This window comes from Ranitomeya imitator, chromosome 10 (genome assembly GCF_032444005.1).
Source record: "Ranitomeya imitator isolate aRanImi1 chromosome 10, aRanImi1.pri, whole genome shotgun sequence".
Lineage (NCBI taxonomy): Eukaryota > Metazoa > Chordata > Amphibia > Anura > Dendrobatidae > Ranitomeya > Ranitomeya imitator.
In genome coordinates this window covers 79,275,551-79,300,348 of record NC_091291.1, presented here as the reverse complement: position 1 = coordinate 79,300,348, position 24,798 = coordinate 79,275,551, and the positions used below count along the sequence as shown (strand labels likewise).

General features: G+C 58.3%; 1 long non-coding RNA gene across 1 annotated transcript in view; it reads right to left on the bottom strand.

Annotated features, from left to right (window-relative positions):
- The window catches only part of LOC138651195 (uncharacterized), a 31,081-nt gene extending 24,165 nt beyond the window's left edge, over nucleotides 1-6,916 (bottom strand). The window contains exons 1-2 of the long non-coding RNA XR_011315450.1: nucleotides 6,648-6,916; nucleotides 3,262-3,580 (exon numbers count right to left, since the gene is read on the bottom strand). This is a non-coding gene — a long non-coding RNA (uncharacterized lncRNA). The remainder of the gene's footprint in view (nucleotides 1-3,261; nucleotides 3,581-6,647) is intronic.
- Between the last annotated feature and the right edge of the window lie 17,882 nt (nucleotides 6,917-24,798).

Here is a 24,798-nt window from a genome sequence, read left to right as displayed (position 1 = left end):
GGCCGTCAGGCCCTGGAGGAGGCCGTCAGGCCCTGGAGGAGGCCGTCAGGCCCTGGAGGAGGCCGTCAGGCCCTGGAGGAGGCCGTCAGGCCCTGGAGGAGGCCGTCAGGCCCTGGAGGAGGCCGTCAGGCCCTGGAGGAGGCCGTCAGGCCCTGGAGGAGGCCGTCAGGCCCTGGAGGAGGCCGTCAGGCCCTGGAGGAGGCCGTCAGGCCCTGGAGGAGGCCGTCAGGCCCTGGAGGAGGCCGTCAGGCCCTGGAGGAGGCCGTCAGGCCCTGGAGGAGGCCGTCAGGCCCTGGAGGAGGCCGTCAGGCCCTGGAGGAGGCCGTCAGGCCCTGGAGGAGGCCGTCAGGCCCTGGAGGAGGCCGTCAGGCCCTGGAGGAGGCCGTCAGGCCCTGGAGGAGGCCGTCAGGCCCTGGAGGAGGCCGTCAGGCCCTGGAGGAGGCCGTCAGGCCCTGGAGGAGGCCGTCAGGCCCTGGAGGAGGCCGTCAGGCCCTGGAGGAGGCCGTCAGGCCCTGGAGGAGGCCGTCAGGCCCTGGAGGAGGCCGTCAGGCCCTGGAGGAGGCCGTCAGGCCCTGGAGGAGGCCGTCAGGCCCTGGAGGAGGCCGTCAGGCCCTGGAGGAGGCCGTCAGGCCCTGGAGGAGGCCGTCAGGCCCTGGAGGAGGCCGTCAGGCCCTGGAGGAGGCCGTCAGGCCCTGGAGGAGGCCGTCAGGCCCTGGAGGAGGCCGTCAGGCCCTGGAGGAGGCCGTCAGGCCCTGGAGGAGGCCGTCAGGCCCTGGAGGAGGCCGTCAGGCCCTGGAGGAGGCCGTCAGGCCCTGGAGGAGGCCGTCAGGCCCTGGAGGAGGCCGTCAGGCCCTGGAGGAGGCCGTCAGGCCCTGGAGGAGGCCGTCAGGCCCTGGAGGAGGCCGTCAGGCCCTGGAGGAGGCCGTCAGGCCCTGGAGGAGGCCGTCAGGCCCTGGAGGAGGCCGTCAGGCCCTGGAGGAGGCCGTCAGGCCCTGGAGGAGGCCGTCAGGCCCTGGAGGAGGCCGTCAGGCCCTGGAGGAGGCCGTCAGGCCCTGGAGGAGGCCGTCAGGCCCTGGAGGAGGCCGTCAGGCCCTGGAGGAGGCCGTCAGGCCCTGGAGGAGGCCGTCAGGCCCTGGAGGAGGCCGTCAGGCCCTGGAGGAGGCCGTCAGGCCCTGGAGGAGGCCGTCAGGCCCTGGAGGAGGCCGTCAGGCCCTGGAGGAGGCCGTCAGGCCCTGGAGGAGGCCGTCAGGCCCTGGAGGAGGCCGTCAGGCCCTGGAGGAGGCCGTCAGGCCCTGGAGGAGGCCGTCAGGCCCTGGAGGAGGCCGTCAGGCCCTGGAGGAGGCCGTCAGGCCCTGGAGGAGGCCGTCAGGCCCTGGAGGAGGCCGTCAGGCCCTGGAGGAGGCCGTCAGGCCCTGGAGGAGGCCGTCAGGCCCTGGAGGAGGCCGTCAGGCCCTGGAGGAGGCCGTCAGGCCCTGGAGGAGGCCGTCAGGCCCTGGAGGAGGCCGTCAGGCCCTGGAGGAGGCCGTCAGGCCCTGGAGGAGGCCGTCAGGCCCTGGAGGAGGCCGTCAGGCCCTGGAGGAGGCCGTCAGGCCCTGGAGGAGGCCGTCAGGCCCTGGAGGAGGCCGTCAGGCCCTGGAGGAGGCCGTCAGGCCCTGGAGGAGGCCGTCAGGCCCTGGAGGAGGCCGTCAGGCCCTGGAGGAGGCCGTCAGGCCCTGGAGGAGGCCGTCAGGCCCTGGAGGAGGCCGTCAGGCCCTGGAGGAGGCCGTCAGGCCCTGGAGGAGGCCGTCAGGCCCTGGAGGAGGCCGTCAGGCCCTGGAGGAGGCCGTCAGGCCCTGGAGGAGGCCGTCAGGCCCTGGAGGAGGCCGTCAGGCCCTGGAGGAGGCCGTCAGGCCCTGGAGGAGGCCGTCAGGCCCTGGAGGAGGCCGTCAGGCCCTGGAGGAGGCCGTCAGGCCCTGGAGGAGGCCGTCAGGCCCTGGAGGAGGCCGTCAGGCCCTGGAGGAGGCCGTCAGGCCCTGGAGGAGGCCGTCAGGCCCTGGAGGAGGCCGTCAGGCCCTGGAGGAGGCCGTCAGGCCCTGGAGGAGGCCGTCAGGCCCTGGAGGAGGCCGTCAGGCCCTGGAGGAGGCCGTCAGGCCCTGGAGGAGGCCGTCAGGCCCTGGAGGAGGCCGTCAGGCCCTGGAGGAGGCCGTCAGGCCCTGGAGGAGGCCGTCAGGCCCTGGAGGAGGCCGTCAGGCCCTGGAGGAGGCCGTCAGGCCCTGGAGGAGGGCGTCAGGCCCTGGAGGAGGGCGTCAGGCCCTGGAGGAGGGCGTCAGGCCCTGGAGGAGGGCGTCAGGCCCTGGAGGAGGGCGTCAGGCCCTGGAGGAGGGCGTCAGGCCCTGGAGGAGGGCGTCAGGCCCTGGAGGAGGGCGTCAGGCCCTGGAGGAGGGCGTCAGGCCCTGGAGGAGGGCGTCAGGCCCTGGAGGAGGGCGTCAGGCCCTGGAGGAGGGCGTCAGGCCCTGGAGGAGGGCGTCAGGCCCTGGAGGAGGGCGTCAGGCCCTGGAGGAGGGCGTCAGGCCCTGGAGGAGGGCGTCAGGCCCTGGAGGAGGGCGTCAGGCCCTGGAGGAGGGCGTCAGGCCCTGGAGGAGGGCGTCAGGCCCTGGAGGAGGGCGTCAGGCCCTGGAGGAGGGCGTCAGGCCCTGGAGGAGGGCGTCAGGCCCTGGAGGAGGGCGTCAGGCCCTGGAGGAGGGCGTCAGGCCCTGGAGGAGGGCGTCAGGCCCTGGAGGAGGGTGTCAGGCCCTGGAGGAGGGTGTCAGGCCCTGGAGGAGGGTGTCAGGCCCTGGAGGAGGGTGTCAGGCCCTGGAGGAGGGTGTCAGGCCCTGGAGGAGGGTGTCAGGCCCTGGAGGAGGGTGTCAGGCCCTGGAGGAGGGTGTCAGGCCCTGGAGGAGGGTGTCAGGCCCTGGAGGAGGGTGTCAGGCCCTGGAGGAGGGTGTCAGGCCCTGGAGGAGGGTGTCAGGCCCTGGAGGAGGGTGTCAGGCCCTGGAGGAGGGTGTCAGGCCCTGGAGGAGGGTGTCAGAGGATGGGTGCTGTCTCTGAGGGGCTGAGGATGGCTGTGGATTGGTGTAGAGGGGGCTGTGTGGTGCTGTAGAGGTCTACAGAGCCACACAGCCCCCTGGTGTGACTTCCCGAGTGCCATGACAACTGACTGTATATACATGTATACACATACATGTATGTACATGTGCCATGACAGCTCCTTAGACCTTACATACATGGATTGTCACTTACCCGAACCGAGGATGAAGAGGCTTAGCTACTCCACATGATGATGGAGGCCGGAGAGCAGTGTTCCTCCATAGCGATGTCGTCCATTAGGGAAACTCGGAGTCCTTGTCCCGCCAGTTCTTGAGCCAGTGTCCACGATGCCTTGCTACCTATTTGAAAAAAAAAAAAGGAAATTATTGAATTTTTAAATAATTTTTATTCTAAGTCCTATTAAGTCTACTGGTACATTAACCCCTTCTTCCATGAGCGTATATTCCCAGCAGAGACACAGCGAGCCAGCGACTGCCCCAAGAGCTTCCTGTGGGTGACGCTCTGTTACCTACTGAGAGACAGGGAAAGAAAAAAATAAAAATTAATAAGGGAAATATTGTATTTTATAATTAGTGTTCATAGCAGTGACAACACAGCCCCCCTAACCCTCCCCTCACCCCCCAGGGACTGCCTGTACCCCTGCCATGCCCCCCACAGCTGACCCCATTCACTGTGCCTCTCTCACCATCCCCTTCCGGGGACCGCCTGTCTCGCCCGAAGTGCCCCCCCACAGCTGACCCCATACACTGTTCTCTTCTCACCATCCCCTTCCGGGGACAGCCTGTCTCCCCCACAGCTAACCCCATACACTGTTCTCTTCTCACCGTCCACTTACGGGGACAGCCTGTCTCCCCCACAGTGCCCCCACAGCTGACCCCATACACTGTGCTCTTCTCACCGTCCCCTTCCGGGGACAGCCTGTCTCGCCCACAGTGCCCCCATACACTGTGCTCTTCTCACCGTCCCCTTACGGGGACAGCCTGTCTCCCCCACAGTGCCCCCACAGCTGACCCCATACACTGTGCTCTTCTCACCGTCCCCTTCCGGGGACAGCCTGTCTCCCCCACAGTGCCCCCATACACTGTGCTCTCCTCACCGTCCCCTTACGGGGACAGCCTGTCTCCCCCACAGTGCCCCCACAGCTGACCCCATACACTGTGCTCTTCTCACCGTCCCCTTACGGGGACAGCCTGTCTCCCCCACAGTGCCCCCACAGCTGACCCCATACACTGTGCTCTTCTCACCGTCCCCTTACGGGGACAGCCTGTCTCCCCCACAGCTAACCCCATACACTGTTCTCTTCTCACCGTCCACTTACGGGGACAGCCTGTCTCCCCCACAGTGCCCCCACACACTGTGCTCTCCTCACCGTCCCCTTACGGGGACAGCCTGTCTCCCCCACAGTGCCCCCACAGCTGACCCCATACACTGTGCTCTTCTCACCGTCCCCTTACGGGGACAGCCTGTCTCCCCCACAGTGCCCCCATACACTGTGCTCTCCTCACCGTCCCCTTACGGGGACAGCCTGTCTCCCCCACAGTGCCCCCACAGCTGACCCCATACACTGTGCTCTTCTCACCGTCCCCTTACGGGGACAGCCTGTCTCCCCCACAGTGCCCCCACAGCTGACCCCATACACTGTTCCCTTCTCACCGTCCCCTTACGGGGACAGCCTGTCTCCCCCACAGCTAACCCCATACACTGTTCTCTTCTCACCGTCCACTTACGGGGACAGCCTGTCTCCCCCACAGTGCCCCCACACACTGTGCTCTCCTCACCGTCCCCTTACGGGGACAGCCTGTCTCCCCCACAGTGCCCCCACAGCTGACCCCATACACTGTGCTCTTCTCACCGTCCCCTTACGGGGACAGCCTGTCTTCCCCACAGCTAACCCCATACACTGTGCTCTCCTCACCGTCCACTTACGGGGACAGCCTGTCTCCCCCACAGTGCCCCCACAGCTGACCCCATACACTGTGCTCTTCTCACCGTCCCCTTACGGGGACAGCCTGTCTCCCCCACAGTGCCCCCACAGCTGACCCCATACACTGTTCTCTTCTCACCATCCCCTTACGGGGACAGCCTGTCTTCCCCACAGCTAACCCCATACACTGTTCTCTTCTCACCGTCCACTTACGGGGACAGCCTGTCTCCCCCACAGTGCCCCCACACACTGTGCTCTCCTCACCGTCCCCTTACGGGGACAGCCTGTCTCCCCCACAGTGCCCCCACAGCTGACCCCATACACTGTTCTCTTCTCACCGTCCCCTTACGGGGACAGCCTGTCTCCCCCACAGTGCCCCCATACACTGTGCTCTCCTCACCGTCCCCTTACGGGGACAGCCTGTCTCCCCCACAGTGCCCCCACAGCTGACCCCATACACTGTGCTCTTCTCACCGTCCCCTTACGGGGACAGCCTGTCTCCCCCACAGTGCCCCCACAGCTGACCCCATACACTGTGCTCTTCTCACCGTCCCCTTACGGGGACAGCCTGTCTCCCCCACAGCTAACCCCATACACTGTTCTCTTCTCACCGTCCACTTACGGGGACAGCCTGTCTTCCCCACAGTGCCCCCACACACTGTGCTCTCCTCACCGTCCCCTTACGGGGACAGCCTGTCTCCCCCACAGTGCCCCCACAGCTGACCCCATACACTGTGCTCTTCTCACCGTCCCCTTCCGGGGACAGCCTGTCTCCCCCACAGTGCCCCCATACACTGTGCTCTCCTCACCGTCCCCTTACGGGGACAGCCTGTCTCCCCCACAGTGCCCCCACAGCTGACCCCATACACTGTGCTCTTCTCACCGTCCCCTTACGGGGACAGCCTGTCTCCCCCACAGTGCCCCCACAGCTGACCCCATACACTGTGCTCTTCTCACCGTCCCCTTACGGGGACAGCCTGTCTCCCCCACAGCTAACCCCATACACTGTTCTCTTCTCACCGTCCACTTACGGGGACAGCCTGTCTCCCCCACAGTGCCCCCACACACTGTGCTCTCCTCACCGTCCCCTTACGGGGACAGCCTGTCTCCCCCACAGTGCCCCCACAGCTGACCCCATACACTGTGCTCTTCTCACCGTCCCCTTACGGGGACAGCCTGTCTCCCCCACAGTGCCCCCATACACTGTGCTCTCCTCACCGTCCCCTTACGGGGACAGCCTGTCTCCCCCACAGTGCCCCCACAGCTGACCCCATACACTGTGCTCTTCTCACCGTCCCCTTACGGGGACAGCCTGTCTCCCCCACAGTGCCCCCACAGCTGACCCCATACACTGGTCCCTTCTCACTGTCCCCTTACGGGGACAGCCTGTCTCCCCCACAGCTAACCCCATACACTGTGCTCTCCTCACCGTCCCCTTACGGGGACAGCCTGTCTCCCCCACAGTGCCCCCACAGCTGACCCCATACACTGTGCTCTTCTCACCGTCCCCTTAGGGGGACAGCCTGTCTCCCCCGCAGTGCCCCCACAGCTGACCCCATACAGACTGCAGGGACCCCGGTCTCCCCGGCCGTGCCCCCCACAGCTGACCCCATACAGACATGCAGCGGTGGTGCAGATACGGGCACGTACTTACCGGCCGGCAGCTCCACGGTTCAAAGCCGGCGCTCACAGGTGACGTCATGGCTGCTGCAGCCGGAGCGGGGAAGCAGGGGGCGGGCTCGGCGCCATGTCACACACAGAGCCCGGCCGCCCTTCCCCCGGCTTCACTGTACCGGGAAGAGGCGGGAAGAGCCGGGGAGAGCATGTCAGTGTGCGGCTGCTGCACGGTGCTGACTCCGCCCCCCGAGCCTCCACTACAGGCAGCCCGGCGTGTCACACCACTCCTCCCCCTTCCACCTTCCATGCAGGCCGGATCATGGTTGCCATAGCGCCGTAACCCCGCCCCCCGGCCAGCCACTGCCGACCACGCCCCTCTCCAGCAGCAGCTGGGGCGACTCTAGACCGGGCTAACGAGCATGATAAAGACGTCCCGTTAGCCAGGTCTAGAAAAACATGGCCGACCCCGGCATTCTCCAGCACCAGGTGTACTATTGGTGTTTGGCACTGGGTGGCATTCTCCAGCACTACGTGTGCCATTTCTATGGGCATCAGATGGCATTCTCCAGCACTATGTGTACTGTTGGTGTGGGCACTGGTTGGCATTCTCCAGCACCAGGTGTACTATTGGTGTCTGGCAGTGGATGGCACTCTCCAGCGCTACGTGTGCCACTTCTACGGGCCACGGACGGCATTGTCCAGCACCATGTGTACTGTTGGTGTGGGCACTGGACGGCATTCTCCAGCACTATGTGTACTGTTGGTGTGGGCACTGGATGGCATTCTCCAGCACCAGGTGTACTATTGGTGTCTGGCAGTGGATGGCACTCTCCAGCGCTACGTGTGCCACTTCTACGGGCATCAGACGGCATCCTCCAGCACTATGTGTACTGTTGGTGTGGGCACTGGACGGCATTCTCAAGCACCAGGTGTACTATTGGTGTCTGGCAGTGGATGGCACTCTCCAGCACTACGTGTGCCACTTCTACGGGCCTCGGACGGCATTCTCCAGCACTATGTGTACTGTTGGTGCGGACTCTAGACCGGGCTAACGAACCTGATAAAGGCGTCCCGTTAGCCCGGTCTGGAAAAACATGGCCGACCACGCCCCTCTCCAGCAGCAGGGGCGACTCTAGACCGGGCTAACGAACATGATAAATGCGTCCCGTTAGCCGACCACGCCCCTCTCCAGCAGCAGCTGGGGCGACTCTAGACCGGGCTAACGAGCATGATAAAGACGTCCCGTTAGCCAGGTCTAGAAAAAACATGGCCGACCCCGGCATTCTCCAGCACCAGGTGTACTATTGGTGTTTGGCACTGGGTGGCATTCTCCAGCACTACGTGTGCCATTTCTATGGGCATCAGACGGCATTCTCCAGCACTATGTGTACTGTTGGTGTGGGCACTGGTTGGCATTCTCCAGCACCAGGTGTACTATTGGTGTCTGGCAGTGGATGGCACTCTCCAGCGCTACGTGTGCCACTTCTACGGGCATCAGACGGCATCCTCCAGCACTATGTGTACTGTTGGTGTGGGCACTGGACGGCATTCTCAAGCACCAGGTGTACTATTGGTGTCTGGCAGTGGATGGCACTCTCCAGCACTACGTGTGCCACTTCTACGGGCCTCGGACGGCATTCTCCAGCACTATGTGTACTGTTGGTGTGGGCACTGGACGGCATTCTCCAGCACCATGTGTACTGTTGGTATGGGCACTGGACGGCATTCTCCAGCACTATGTGTACTGTTGGTGTGGGCACTGGATGGCATTCTCCAGCACCAGGTGTACTGTTGGTATGGGCACTGGACGGCATTCTCCAGCACTATGTGTACTGTTGGTGTGGGCACTGGATGGCATTCTCCAGCACCAGGTGTACTATTGGTGTCTGGCAGTGGATGGCACTCTCCAGCGCTACGTGTGCCACTTCTACGGGCATCAGACGGCATCCTCCAGCACTATGTGTACTGTTGGTGTGGGCACTGGATGGCATTCTCCAGCACCAGGTGTACTGTTGGTATGGGCACTGGACGGCATTCTCCAGCACTATGTGTACTGTTGGTGTGGGCACTGGACGGCATTCTCAAGCACCAGGTGTACTATTGGTGTCTGGCAGTGGATGGCACTCTCCAGCACTACGTGTGCCACTTCTACGGGCCTCGGACGGCATTCTCCAGCACTATGTGTACTGTTGGTGCGGACTGTAGACCGGGCTAACGAACCTGATAAAGGCGTCCCGTTAGCCCGGTCTGGAAAAACATGACCGACCACGCCCCTCTCCAGCAGCTGGGGCGACTCTAGACCGGGCTAACGAACATGATAAATGCGTCCCGTTAGCCGACCACGCCCCTCTCCAGCAGCAGGGGCGACTCTAGACCGGGCTAACGAGCATGATTAAAGACGTCCCGTTAGCCGACCACGCCCCTCTCCAGCAGCAGGGGCGACTCTATACCGGGCTAACGAGCATGATAAAGACGTCCCGTTAGCCAGGTCTAGAAAAAACATGGCCGACCCCGGCATTCTCCAGCACCAGGTGTACTATTGGTGTTTGGCACTGGGTGGCATTCTCCAGCACTACGTGTGCCATTTCTATGGGCATCAGACGGCATTCTCCAGCACTATGTGTACTGTTGGTGTGGGCACTGGTTGGCATTCTCCAGCACCAGGTGTACTATTGGTGTCTGGCAGTGGATGGCACTCTCCAGCGCTTCGTGTGCCACTTCTACGGGCCACGGACGGCATTGTCCAGCACCATGTGTACTGTTGGTGTGGGCACTGGACGGCATTCTCCAGCACCATGTGTACTGTTGGTATGGCCACTGGACGGCATTCTCCAGCACTATGTGTACTGTTGGTGTGGGCACTGGATGGCATTCTCCAGCACCAGGTGTACTATTGGTGTCTGGCAGTGGATGGCACTCTCCAGCGCTACGTGTGCCACTTCTACGGGCATCAGACGGCATCCTCCAGCACTATGTGTACTGTTGGTGTGGGCACTGGACGGCATTCTCAAGCACCAGGTGTACTATTGGTGTCTGGCAGTGGATGGCACTCTCCAGCACTACGTGTGCCACTTCTACGGGCCTCGGACGGCATTCTCCAGCACTATGTGTACTGTTGGTGCGGACTCTAGACCGGGCTAACGAACCTGATAAAGGCGTCCCGTTAGCCCGGTCTGGAAAAACATGACCGACCACGCCCCTCTCCAGCAGCAGGGGCGACTCTAGACCGGGCTAACGAGCATGATATATGCTTCCCGTTAGCCGACCACGCCCCTCTCCAGCAGCAGCTGGGGCGACTCTAGACCGGGCTAACGAGCATGATTAAAGACGTCCCGTTAGCCGACCACGCCCCTCTCCAGCAGCAGGGGCGACTCTATACCGGGCTAACGAGCATGATAAAGACGTCCCGTTAGCCAGGTCTAGAAAAAACATGGCCGACCCCGGCATTCTCCAGCACCAGGTGTACTATTGGTGTTTGGCACTGGGTGGCATTCTCCAGCACTACGTGTGCCATTTCTATGGGCATCAGACGGCATCCTCCAGCACTATGTGTACTGTTGGTGTGGGCACTGGACGGCATTCTCAAGCACCAGGTGTACTATTGGTGTCTGGCAGTGGATGGCACTCTCCAGCACTACGTGTGCCACTTCTACGGGCCTCGGACGGCATTCTCCAGCACTATGTGTACTGTTGGTGTGGACTCTAGACCGGGCTAACGAACATGATAAAGGCGTCCCGTTAGCCAGGTCTGGAAAAACATGGCCGACCACGGCATTCTCCAGCACCAGGTGTACTATTGGTGTTTGGCACTGGATGGCATTTTCCAGCACTACGTGTGCCATTTCTATGGGCATTGGATGGCATTCTCCAGCACCATGTGTACTGTTGGTGTGGGCACTGGACGGCATTCTCCAGCACCAGGTGTACTATTGGTGTTTGGCAGTGGATGGCATTCTCCATCGCTACGTGTGCCACTTCTACGGGCATCAGACGGCATTGTCCAGCACCATGTGTACTGTTGGTGTGGGCACTGGATGGCATTCTCCAGCACCAGGTGTACTATTGGTGTCTGGCAGTGGATGGCACTCTCCAGCACTACGTGTGCCACTTCTACGGGCATCAGACGGCATTCTCCAGAACTATGTGTACTGTTGGTGTTTGGCACTGGGTGGCATTCTCCAGCACTACGTGTGCCATTTCTATGGGCATCAGACGGCATTCTCCAGCACTATGTGTACTGTTGGTGTGGGCACTGGATGGCATTCTCCAGCACCAGGTGTACTATTGGTGTCTGGCAGTGGATGGCACTCTCCAGCGCTACGTGTGCCACTTCTACGGGCCTCGGACGGCATTCTCCAGCACTATGTGTACTGTTGGTGCGGACTCTAGACCGGGCTAACGAACCTGATAAAGGCGTCCCGTTAGCCCGGTCTGGAAAAACAAGACCGACCACGCCCCTCTCCAGCAGCTGGGGCGACTCTAGACCGGGCTAACGAGCATGATAAAGACGTCCCGTTAGCCAGGTCTAGAAAAAACATGGCCGACCACGGCATTCTCCAGCACCATGTGTACTATTGGTGTTTGGCAGTGGATGGCATTCTCCATCGCTACGTGTGCCATTTCTATGGGCATCAGACGGCATTCTCCAGCACTATGTGTACTGTTGGTGTGGGCACTGGATGGCATTCTCCAGCACCAGGTGTACTATTGGTGTCTGGCAGTGGATGGCACTCTCCAGCACTACGTGTGCCACTTCTACGGGCATCAGACGGCATTCTCCAGAACTATGTGTACTGTTGGTGTTTGGCACTGGGTGGCATTCTCCAGCACTACGTGTGCCATTTCTATGGGCATCAGACGGCATTCTCCAGCACTATGTGTACTGTTGGTGTGGGCACTGGTTGGCATTCTCCAGCACCAGGTGTACTATTGGTGTCTGGCAGTGGATGGCATTCTCCAGCACTACGTGTACCATTTCTATGGGCATTGGATGGCATTCTCCAGCACCATGTGTACTGTTGGTGTGGGCACTGGACGGCATTCTCCAGCACCAGGTGTACTATTGGTGTTTGGCAGTAGATGGCATTCTCCATCGCTACGTGTGCCACTTCTACGGGCATCAGACGGCATTCTCCAGCACTATGTGTACTGTTGGTGTGGGCACTGGATGGCATTCTCCAGCACCAGGTGTACTATTGGTGTCTGGCAGTGGATGGCATTCTCCATCGCTACGTGTGCCACTTCTACGGGCATCAGACGGCATTCTCCAGCACTATGTGTACTGTTGGTGTGGGCACTGGATGGCATTCTCCAGCACCATGTGTACTGTTGGTATGGGCACTGGACGGCATTCTCCAGCACCATGTGTACTGTTGGTATGGGCACTGGACGGCATTCTCCAGCACTATGTGTACTGTTGGTGTGGGCACTGGATGGCATTCTCCAGCACCAGGTGTACTATTGGTGTCTGGCAGTGGATGGCACTCTCCAGCGCTACGTGTGCCACTTCTACGGGCATCAGACGGCATTCTCCAGCACTATGTGTACTGTTGGTGTGGGCACTGGATGGCATTCTCCAGCACCAGGTGTACTATTGGTGTCTGGCAGTGGATGGCACTCTCCAGCACTACGTGTGCCACTTCTACGGGCCTCGGACGGCATTCTCCAGCACTATGTGTACTGTTGGTGCGGACTCTAGACCGGGCTAACGAACCTGATAAAGGCGTCCCGTTAGCCCGGTCTGGAAAAACATGACCGACCACGGCATTCTCCAGCACCATGTGTACTATTGGTGTTTGGCACTGGGTGGCATTCTCCAGCGCTACGTGTGCCACTTCTACGGGCATCAGACGACATTCTCCAGCACTATGTGTACTGTTGGTGTGGGCACTGGATGGCATTCTCCAGCACCAGGTGTACTATTGGTGTCTGGCAGTGGATGGCACTCTCCAGCACTATGTGTGCCACTTCTACGGGCATCAGACGGCATTCTCCAGCACTATGTGTACTGTTGGTGTGGGCACTGGATGGCATTCTCCAGCACCAGGTGTACTATTGGTGTCTGGCAGTGGATGGCACTCTCCAGCACTACGTGTGCCACTTCTACGGGCATCAGACGGCATTCTCCAGCACTATGTGTATTGTTGGTGTGGGCACTGGATGGCATTCTCCAGCACCATGTGTACTATTGGTGTCTGGCAGTGGATGGCACTCTCCAGCACTACGTGTGCCACTTCTACGGGCCACGGACGGCATTGTCCAGCACCATGTGTACTGTTGGTGTGGGCACTGGACGGCATTCTCCAGCACCATGTGTACTGTTGGTATGGGCACTGGACGGCATTCTCCAGCACTATGTGTACTGTTGGTGTGGGCACTGGATGGCATTCTCCAGCACCAGGTGTACTATTGGTGTCTGGCAGTGGATGGCACTCTCCAGCGCTACGTGTGCCACTTCTACGGGCATCAGACGGCATTCTCCAGCACTATGTGTACTGTTGGTGTGGGCACTGGATGGCATTCTCCAGCACCAGGTGTACTATTGGTGTCTGGCAGTGGATGGCACTCTCCAGCACTACGTGTGCCACTTCTACGGGCCTCGGACGGCATTCTCCAGCACTATGTGTACTGTTGGTGCGGACTCTAGACCGGGCTAACGAACCTGATAAAGGCGTCCCGTTAGCCTGGTCTGGAAAAACATGACCGACCACGCCCCTCTCCAGCAGCTGGGGCGACTCTAGATCGGGCTAACGAGCATGATTAAAGACGTCCCGTTAGCCGACCACGCCCCTCTCCAGCAGCAGCTGGGGCGACTCTAGACCGGGCTAACGAGCATGATTAAAGACGTCCCGTTAGCCGACCACGCCCCTCTCCAGCAGCAGCAGGGGCGACTCTATACCGGGCTAACGAGCATGATAAAGGCGTCCCGTTAGCCGACCACGCCCCTCTCCAGCAGCAGGGGCGACTCTAGACCGGGCTAACGAGCATGATAAAGACGTCCCGTTAGCCAGGTCTAGAAAAAACATGGCCGACCCCGGCATTCTCCAGCACCATGTGTACTATTGGTGTTTGGCACTGGGTGGCATTCTCCAGCACTACGTGTGCCATTTCTATGGGCATCAGACGGCATTCTCCAGCACTATGTGTACTGTTGGTGTGGGCACTGGTTGGCATTCTCCAGCACCAGGTGTACTATTGGTGTCTGGCAGTGGATGGCACTCTCCAGCGCTACGTGTGCCACTTCTACGGGCCACGGACGGCATTGTCCAGCACCATGTGTACTGTTGGTGTGGGCACTGGACGGCATTCTCCAGCACTATGTGTACTGTTGGTGTGGGCACTGGACGGCATTCTCCAGCACTATGTGTACTGTTGGTGTGGGCACTGGACGGCATTCTCCAGCACTATGTGTACTGTTGGTGTGGGCACTGGACGGCATTCTCCAGCACCATGTGTACTGTTGGTATGGGCACTGGACGGCATTCTCCAGCACTATGTGTACTGTTGGTGTGGGCACTGGATGGCATTCTCCAGCACCAGGTGTACTATTGGTGTCTGGCAGTGGATGGCACTCTCCAGCGCTACGTGTGCCACTTCTACGGGCATCAGACGGCATTCTCCAGCACTATGTGTACTGTTGGTGTGGGCACTGGACGGCATTCTCCAGCACCATGTGTACTGTTGGTATGGGCACTGGACGGCATTCTCCAGCACTATGTGTACTGTTGGTGTGGGCACTGGATGGCATTCTCCAGCACCAGGTGTACTATTGGTGTCTGGCAGTGGATGGCACTCTCCAGCGCTACGTGTGCCACTTCTACGGGCATCAGACGGCATTCTCCAGCACTATGTGTACTGTTGGTGTGGGCACTGGATGGCATTCTCCAGCACCAGGTGTACTATTGGTGTCTGGCAGTGGATGGCACTCTCCAGCACTACGTGTGCCACTTCTACGGGCCTCGGACGGCATTCTCCAGCACTATGTGTACTGTTGGTGCGGACTCTAGACCGGGCTAACGAACCTGATAAAGGCGTCACGTTAGCCAGGTCTGGAAAAACATGACCGACCACGGCATTCTCCAGCACCATGTGTACTATTGGTGTTTGGCACTGGATGGCATTCTCCAGCACTACGTGTGCCATTTCTATGGGCATTGGATGGCATTCTCCAGCACCATGTGTACTGTTGGTGTGGGCACTGGATGGCATTCTCCAGCACTATGTGTACTGTTGGTGTGGGCACTGGACGGCATTCTCCAGCACCAGGTGTACTATTGGTGTTTGGCAGTGGATGGCATTCTCCAGCGCTACGTGTGCCACTTCTACGGGCATCAGACGGCATTCTCCAGCACTATGTGTACTGTTGGTGTGGGCACTGGATGGCATTCTGCAGCACCAGGTGTACTATTGGTGTGGGCACTGGATGGCATTCTCCAGCACCAGGTGTACTATTGGTGTGGGCACTGGATGGCATTCTCCAGCACCAGGTGTACTATTGGTGTGGGCACTGGATGGCATTCTCCAGCACCAGGTGTACTATTGGTGTGGGCACTGGACGGCATTCTCCAGCACCAGGTGTACTATTGGTGTTTGGCAGTGGATGGCATTCTCCAGCGCTACGTGTGCCACTTCTACGGGCATCAGACGGCATTCTCCAGCACTATGTGTACTGTTGGTGTGGGCACTGGATGGCATTCTGCAGCACCAGGTGTACTATTGGTGTGGGCACTGGATGGCATTCTCCAGCACCAGGTGTACTATTGGTGTGGGCACTGGATGGCATTCTCCAGCACCAGGTGTACTATTGGTGTGGGCACTGGATGGCATTCTCCAGCACCAGGTGTACTATTGGTGTGGGCACTGGATGGCATTCTCCAGCACCAGGTGTACTATTGGTGTGGGCACTGGATGGCATTCTCCAGCACTACGTGTGCCACTTCTACGGGCATCGGACGGCATTCTCCAGCACTATGTGTACTGTTGGTGTGGGCACTGGATGGCATTCTCCAGCACTACGTGTGCCAGTTCTACGGGCATCGGACGGCATTCTCCAGCACTATGTGTACTGTTGGTGCGGACTCCAGACCGGGCCAACGAGCTTGATAAAGTGCGGTGACCCCCGGAGTTTTGGCATGTTTTTTCTCATAGACATGCATTGGAAGTGATTTGATGGGGGGGGGTCCCTGTTTGGGGGCCAATATCTCTGGAATCCCAAGTCTCAGCCGATCGAGGGGGTTTTAACATTTGTGGGAGAGTCTGTGCCCTCACCACCTGAAATATCTAGTGCATATGTCAGTCAACCACAGAGATACAAGCGTTTATCTCCCTATGAGGAATCCCATTCATTTCGGACTTTGAAATATTTTTTTCACTGGCAGGGTTTTTAGTGACTCTATAGCGACAGGGTCTGTTCCGCAGGACTGGCGCATAGCAAATGTGGTGCCAATATTCAAAAAGGGCTCTAAAAGTGAACCTGGAAATTATAGGCCAGTAAGTCTAACCTCTATTGTTGGTAAAATATTTGAAGGGTTTCTGAGGGATGTTATTCTGGATTATCTCAATGAGAATAACTGTTTAACTCCATATCAGCATGGGTTTATGAGAAATCGCTCCTGTCAAACCAATCTAATCAGTTTTTATGAAGAGGTAAGCTATAGGCTGGACCACGGTGAGTCATTGGACGTGGTATATCTCGATTTTTCCAAAGCGTTTGATACCGTGCCGCACAAGAGGTTGGTACACAAAATGAGAATGCTTGGTCTGGGGGAAAATGTGTGTAAATGGGTTAGTAACTGGCTTAGTGATAGAAAGCAGAGGGTGGTTATAAATGGTATAGTCTCTAACTGGGTCGCTGTGACCAGTGGGGTACCGCAGGGGTCAGTATTGGGACCTGTTCTCTTCAACATATTCATTAATGATCTGGTAGAAGGTTTACACAGTAAAATATCGATATTTGCAGATGATACAAAACTATGTAAAGCAGTTAATACAAGAGAAGATAGTATTCTGCTACAGATGGATCTGGATAAGTTGGAAACTTGGGCTGAAAGGTGGCAGATGAGGTTTAACAATGATAAATGTAAGGTTATACACATGGGAAGAGGGAATCAATATCACCATTACACACTGAACGGGAAACCACTGGGTAAATCTGACAGGGAGAAGGACTTGGGGATCCTAGTTAATGATAAACTTACCTGGAGCAGCCAGTGCCAGGCAGCAGCTGCCAAGGCAAACAGGATCATGGGGTGCATTAAAAGAGGTCTGGATACACATGATGAGAGCATTATACTGCCTCTGTACAAATCCCTAGTTAGACCGCACATGGAGTACTGTGTCCAGTTTTGGGCACCGGTGCTCAGGAAGGATATAATGGAACTAGAGAGAGTACAAAGGAGGGCAACAAAATTAATAAAGGGGATGGGAGAACTACAATACCCAGATAGATTAGCGAAATTAGGATTATTTAGTCTAGAAAAAAGACGACTGAGGGGCGATCTAATAACCATGTATAAGTATATAAGGGGACAATACAAATATCTCGCTGAGGATCTGTTTATACCAAGGAAGGTGACGGGCACAAGGGGGCATTCTTTGCGTCTGGAGGAGAGAAGGTTTTTCCACCAACATAGAAGAGGATTCTTTACTGTTAGGGCAGTGAGAATCTGGAATTGCTTGCCTGAGGAGGTGGTGATGGCGAACTCAGTCGAGGGGTTCAAGAGAGGCCTGGATGTCTTCCTGGAGCAGAACAATATTGTATCATACAATTATTAGGTTCTGTAGAAGGACGTAGATCTGGGGATTTATTATGATGGAATATAGGCTGAACTGGATGGACAAATGTCTTTTTTCGGCCTTACTAACTATGTTACTATGTTTGGTCCGGGTAAGAAAAGCTATATGTCACGTTTCTTACCCAGACCACACCGTGTCATTTTCAGTGAAGGGGGGCTCACGGTCCCGGCCTTATTCCTCCGGAACCACAAGTCTCAGCGACGCGCTTTTGGTGTCTTTTTAAAGGGGGGGGGGGGGGGTCCCCGTTTGGGGCCAATATCCCTGGAATCCCAAGTCTCAGCCGGTCGAGGGGGGTCTTAACATTTGTCTCCCACAAATTGCACACAAGTTGCAAACAAACAAACAAGCACAAGTTGCAGTGACACGCTTTTGATGTCTTTTTAAAGGGGAAACCCTAGGCTTTCTTCCCCGTAAAGAACTTGTGCGCAGGACCTACGACCACGGAGCGGGGATCCCCAGAGTTTTGGCATGTTTTTCTCATAGACATGCATTGGAAGCGATTTAATGGGGGGGGGGGGGTCCCCGTTTGGGGCCAATATCTCTGGAATCCCAAGTCTCAACCGGTCGAGGCAGGTCATAAAATTTGTGGGAGAGTCTGTGCTCCCACCACCTTAAAGTGCATATGTCAGTCAACCACAGAGATATAAGCGTTTATCTCCCTATGGGGAATCCCATTTGAGAAGGCTCCATTCATTTTCTCCCATAGGGACCACGTATGGCCAGAATTCCCCCACACCTTCCCGGACACTCCAACGCTCACACGGTAAGGTTTTCAATGTCTTTTTCCATTAAGTCACTCTGTATGATGTGTGTAGGTACTCTTCTACCGAACTGTTTTCTTTGTGGCACCAAAATACGCTTCGCTGAGTTGTTTAACGGACAGCTATATGTGACTGTCCGCTGCCAATTAAAGAGTTGCTTTACGGTGTAAAAAAACATAAACCTGTATGTGTGCAATGTATGTAATGTTAAGTAGGTGACATATGTATACACAGTATGTCCCGTTAACACTAAAGAGGAACAGTTTGAGAAGGCTCCATTCATTTTTCCCATAGGGACCACGTATGGCCAGGATTCCCCCACACCTTCCTGGACACTCGCACGCTCACACGGTAAGGTTTTCAATGTTTTTTTCCATTAAGTCACCCTGTAAGATGTGTGTAGGTACTCTTCTACCGGACTGTGGGTTGCAGCGGGCGCCTGCGCAATTGTGTGCGGTCGCCGCAACCTCCTTATGAGCATGTTTTCAATGGCCGTGCGTCGGTTCATGCTCCTTTTCTCTCTACAGCCTATTTTAAAGCTTATTAGAGGGTTTCGGGTGCAAAAGCAGACCTACGACCGTAGAGCGGTGACCCCTGGAGTTTTGGCATGCTTTTTCTCATAGACATGCATTGGAAGCGATTTGATGGGGGGGGTCCCCGTTTGGGGCCAATATCCCTGGAATCCCAAGTCTCAGCCGGTCGAGGGGGGTCTTTTATCATTTGTGGGAGAGTCTGTGCCCTCACCACCTGAAATATTTAGTGAATATGTCAGTCAACCACGGAGATACAAGCGTTTATCTCCCTATGAGGAATCCCATTCATTTCGGACTTTGAAATTTTTTTTCACTGGCAGGGTTTGGTCCGGGTAAGAAAAGCTATATGTCACGTTTCTTACCCAGACCACACCGCGTGATTTTCATCGAAAGGGGGAGCTCACGGTCCCGGCCTCGTTTCTCCGGAACCACAAGTCTCAGCGACGCACTTTTGGTGTCTTTTTAAAGGGGAAACCCTGGGCTTTCTTCCCCGAAAGCACACAGCAACATCACTTGTCCCCCTGCTCCCCAGGGAATTTGACTTTTTTTTTGTTCGTTTCATTTTTCCTCTTCCCAACCTTAGCGCTGGTTGCACATGTGACAGATTTTTTTATAGTCTGTGGTGCCCATGTTAAAATGATTATTCTTAATGCACGTATAGTGTGTGTGTGTGTAATACAGAGGAGAGCATCAGTGTGTGTATATATGCATGCAGAGTGTATTTGATGCATATAGTGTGTGTTTGGGTATATAGGTACAGAAAGGCGAATGCATGGGTGTGAGGCCAGGGTCACATTTGCGTGTGCAATACAAGAAACTCGCATGAGTCTCTGGCATCAATACCCGGCACTGCTGCCGAAACTCAGAAAAGTAGCATTCAGCTGCATATAAATATATACTCCAGTCCTGAGTGCCGGGTATTGATGCGTTTCTCACATTGCACACACAAGTGTGACCCTGGACTAATAGCGTGTGTACATATAGTGCATATACAGTCTATATAGTAGCTGTTTATATGCTATAGAAACATACTGATAGGGCTCGTAATCTATGGTCTCTGAGTGTTGGTGATATATGTACAGCGCTATGGAAGTAATGGTGAACACATTTTATTTCACTTATAGCACAATCCGATGGCGCTGCACATATATTAACACATAGTGATGAGGGCCCAATGCCATCATAGCAGGAGGGTGGTGACGACACAATGTGGCTGGGTTCTGTGGTGCTGGACACCTAGCATCCCCCGCGTACGGGACACAATGAGTTACCATTGGCAGGGTGAAGACAGCCCGACAAGTGCCACTGCTGAAGGTGTGTGAGGGTCTTTCCCAGATATCCCCCACTATAACCATTTATAATCGGTACTAATAGACCTATTTGGACATATTCGGCATCTGAATATATTCAATCAACACTTTACCCCACCAATATACTAGAGAGGCAAACAAAATCATGTTAAACTTTTTATTTGTGGAAAAATTGATGAGACCGAGGCAAAATACATTTATCACAAAAAACAATAAGAAAAAAACTGCTTTTAAATGAAACAAATTCCAATCTCAGCTTTCAACCTGTGGAAAGAGAAAAATCAAATTAAAAACATATTGCACAATGCAGAATACTATAAAAAGAGGAGGGTGTCAGGCCCTGGAGGAGGGTGTCAGGCCATGGAGGAGGGTGTCAGAGGCTGGAGGAGGGTGTCAGAGGATGGAGGAGGGTGTCAGGCCGTGGAGGAGGGTGTCAGGCCGTGGAGGAGGGTGTCAGAGGCTGGAGGAGGGTGTCAGAGGCTGGAGGAGGGTGTCAGAGGCTGGAGGAGGGTGTCAGGCCGTGGAGGAGGGTGTCAGAGGCTGGAGGAGGGTGTCAGAGGCTGGAGGAGGGTGTCAGAGGCTGGAGGAGGGTGTCAGAGGCTGGAGGAGGGTGTCAGAGGCTGGAGGAGGGTGTCAGAGGCTGGAGGAGGGTGTCAGAGGCTGGAGGAGGGTGTCAGGCCGTGGAGGAGGGTGTCAGGCCGTGGAGGAGGGTGTCAGAGGCTGGAGGAGGGTGTCAGAGGCTGGAGGAGGGTGTCAGGCCGTGGAGGAGGGTGTCAGAGGCTGGAGGAGGGTGTCAGAGGCTGGAGGAGGGTGTCAGAGGCTGGAGGAGGGTGTCAGAGGCTGGAGGAGGGTGTCAGAGGCTGGAGGAGGGTGTCAGAGGCTGGAGGAGGGTGTCAGAGGCTGGAGGAGGGTGTCAGGCCATGGAGGAGGGTGTCAGGCCATGGAGGAGGGTGTCAGAGGATGGAGGAGGGTGTCAGAGGATGGAGGAGGGTGTCAGGCCATGGAGGAGGGTGTCAGGCCATGGAGGAGGGTGTCAGGCCATGGAGGAGGGTGTCAGGCCATGGAGGAGGGTGTCAGGCCATGGAGGAGGGTGTCAGGCCATGGAGGAGGGTGTCAGGCCATGGAGGAGGGTGTCAGAGGATGGAGGAGGGTGTCAGGCCATGGAGGAGGGTGTCAGAGGATGGAGGAGGGTGTCAGAGGATGGAGGAGGGTGTCAGGCCATGGAGGAGGGTGTCAGGCCATGGAGGAGGGTGTCAGGCCATGGAGGAGGGTGTCAGAGGATGGAGGAGGGTGTCAGGCCATGGAGGAGGGTGTCAGGCCATGGAGGAGGGTGTCAGAGGATGGAGGAGGGTGTCAGAGGCTGGAGGAGGGTGTCAGAGGATGGAGGAGGGTGTCAGAGGATGGAGGAGGGTGTCAGGCCGTGGAGGAGGGTGTCAGAGGCTGGAGGAGGGTGTCAGAGGCTGGAGGAGGGTGTCAGAGGCTGGAGGAGGGTGTCAGAGGCTGGAGGAGGGTGTCAGAGGCTGGAGGAGGGTGTCAGAGGCTGGAGGAGGGTGTCAGGCCATGGAGGAGGGTGTCAGGCCATGGAGGAGGGTGTCAGGCCATGGAGGAGGGTGTCAGGCCATGGAGGAGGGTGTCAGCCCATGGAGGAGGGTGTCAGCCCATGGAGGAGGGTGTCAGCCCATGGAGGAGGGTGTCAGGCCATGGAGGAGGGTGTCAGAGGCTGGAGGAGGGTGTCAGGCCATGGAGGAGGGTGTCAGAGGCTGGAGGACGGTGTCAGAGGCTGGAGGAGGGTGTCAGAGGCTGTAGGAGGGTGTCAGGCCATGGAGGAGGGTGTCAGAGGCTGGAGGAGGGTGTCAGAGGATGGAGGAGGGTGTCAGGCCGTGGAGGAGGGTGTCAGAGGCTGGAGGAGGGTGTCAGAGGCTGGAGGAGGGTGTCAGAGGCTGGAGGAGGGTGTCAGAGGCTGGAGGAGGGTGTCAGAGGCTGGAGGAGGGTGTCAGAGGCTGGAGGAGGGTGTCAGAGGCTGGAGGAGGGTGTCAGAGGCTGGAGGAGGGTGTCAGAGGCTGGAGGAGGGTGTCAGAGGCTGGAGGAGGGTGTCAGAGGCTGGAGGAGGGTGTCAGGCCATGGAGGAGGGTGTCAGGCCATGGAGGAGGGTGTCAGGCCATGGAGGAGGGTGTCAGGCCATGGAGGAGGGTGTCAGGCCATGGAGGAGGGTGTCAGGCCATGGAGGAGGGTGTCAGCCCATGGAGGAGGGTGTCAGCCCATGGAGGAGGGTGTCAGAGGATGGAGGAGGGTGTCAGGCCATGGAGGAGGGTGTCAGAGGCTGGAGGAGGGTGTCAGGCCATGGAGGAGGGTGTCAGAGGATGGAGGAGGGTGTCAGAGGCTGGAGGAGGGTGTCAGGCCATGGAGGAGGGTGTCAGGCCATGGAGGAGGGTGTCAGGCCATGGAGGAGGGTGTCAGGCCATGGAGGAGGGTGTCAGAGGCTGGAGGAGGGTGTCAGAGGCTGGAGGAGGGTGTCAGAGGCTGGAGGAGGGTGTCAGAGGCTGGAGGAGGGTGTCAGAGGCTGGAGGAGGGTGTCAGAGGATGGAGGAGGGTGTCAGAGGATGGAGGAGGGTGTCAGAGGATGGAGGAGGGTGTCAGAGGCTGGAGGAGGGTGTCAGAGGCTGGAGGAGGGTGTCAGAGGCTGGAGGAGGGTGTCAGAGGCTGGAGGAGGGTGTCAGAGGATGGAGGAGGGTGTCAGAGGATGGAGGAGGGTGTCAGAGGATGGAAGAGGGTGTCAGAGGATGGAGGAGGGTGTCAGCCCATGGAGGAGGATGTCAGGCCATGGAGGAGGGTGTCAGGCCATGGAGGAGGGTGTCAGGCCATGGAGGAGGGTGTCAGAGGATGGAGGAGGGTGTCAGAGGATGGAGGAGGGTGTCAGGCCATGGAGGAGGGTGTCAGGCCATGGAGGAGGGTGTCAGGCCATGGAGGAGGGTGTCAGGCCATGGAGGAGGGTGTCAGGCCATGGAGGAGGGTGTCAGGCCATGGAGGAGGGTGTCAGAGGCTGGAGGAGGGTGTCAGGCCATGGAGGAGGGTGTCAGGCCATGGAGGAGGGTGTCAGAGGCTGGAGGAGGGTGTCAGGCCATAGAGGAGGGTGTCAGGCCATGGAGGAGGGTGTCAGAGGATGGAGGAGGGTGTCAGAGGATGGAGGAGGGTGTCAGAGGATGGAGGAGGGTGTCAGAGGCTGGAGGAGGGTGTCAGGCCATGGAGGAGGGTGTCAGCCATGGAGGAGGGTGTCAGAGGCTGGAGGAGGGTGTCAGAGGATGGAGGAGGGTGTCAGGCCATGGAGGAGGGTGTCAGGCCATGGAGGAGGGTGTCAGGCCATGGAGGAGGGTGTCAGGCCATGGAGGAGGGTGTCAGGCCATGGAGGAGGGTGTCAGGCCATGGAGGAGGGTGTCATGCCATGGAGGAGGGTGTCAGGCCATGGAGGAGGGTGTCAGAGGCTGGAGGAGGGTGTCAGGCCATAGAGGAGGGTGTCAGGCCCTGGAGGAGGGTGTCAGGCCATGGAGGAGGGTGTCAGAGGATGGAGGAGGGTGTCAGAGGATGGAGGAGGGTGTCAGAGGCTGGAGGAGGGTGCCAGAGGCTGGAGGAGGGTGTCAGAGGCTGGAGGAGGGTGTCAGAGGCTGGAGGAGGGTGTCAGAGGCTGGAGGAGGGTGTCAGAGGCTGGAGGAGGGTGTCAGAGGCTGGAGGAGGGTGTCAGGCCATAGAGGAGGGTGTCAGAGGCTGGAGGAGGGTGTCAGGCCATGGAGGAGGGTGTCAGAGGATGGAGGAGGGTGTCAGAGGATGGAGGAGGGTGTCAGAGGATGGAGGAGGGTGTCAGGCCGTGGAGGAGGGTGTCAGAGGCTGGAGGAGGGTGTCAGAGGCTGGAGGAGGGTGTCAGAGGCTGGAGGAGGGTGTCAGAGGCTGGAGGAGGGTGTCAGAGGCTGGAGGAGGGTGTCAGAGGCTGGAGGAGGGTGTCAGAGGCTGGAGGAGGGTGTCAGAGGCTGGAGGAGGGTGTCAGAGGCTGGAGGAGGGTGTCAGAGGCTGGAGGAGGGTGTCAGAGGCTGGAGGAGGGTGTCAGAGGCTGGAGGAGGGTGTCAGAGGCTGGAGGAGGGTGTCAGGCCATGGAGGAGGGTGTCAGCCCATGGAGGAGGGTGTCAGCCCATGGAGGAGGGTGTCAGCCCATGGAGGAGGGTGTCAGCCCATGGAGGAGGGTGTCAGCCCATGGAGGAGGGTGTCAGCCCATGGAGGAGGGTGTCAGCCCATGGAGGAGGGTGTCAGGCCATGGAGGAGGGTGTCAGGCCATGGAGGAGGGTGTCAGGCCATGGAGGAGGGTGTCAGGCCATGGAGGAGGGTGTCAGGCCATGGAGGAGGGGGTCAGAGGATGGAGGAGGGTGTCAGGCCATGGAGGAGGGTGTCAGAGGCTGGAGGAGGGTGTCAGAGGCTGGAGGAGGGTGTCAGAGGCTGGAGGAGGGTGTCAGAGGCTGGAGGAGGGTGTCAGGCCATGGAGGAGGGTGTCAGAGGATGGAGGAGGGTGTCAGAGGATGGAGAAGGGTGTCAGAGGATGGAGGAGGGTGTCAGGCCATGGAGGAGGGTGTCAGAGGCTGGAGGAGGGTGTCAGGCCATGGAGGAGGGTGTCAGGCCATGGAGGAGGGTGTCAGAAGATGGAGGAGGGTGTCAGGCCATGGAGGAGGGTGTCAGGCCATGGAGGAGGGTGTCAGAGGCTGGAGGAGGGTGTCAGAGGCTGGAGGAGGGTGTCAGAGGCTGGAGGAGGG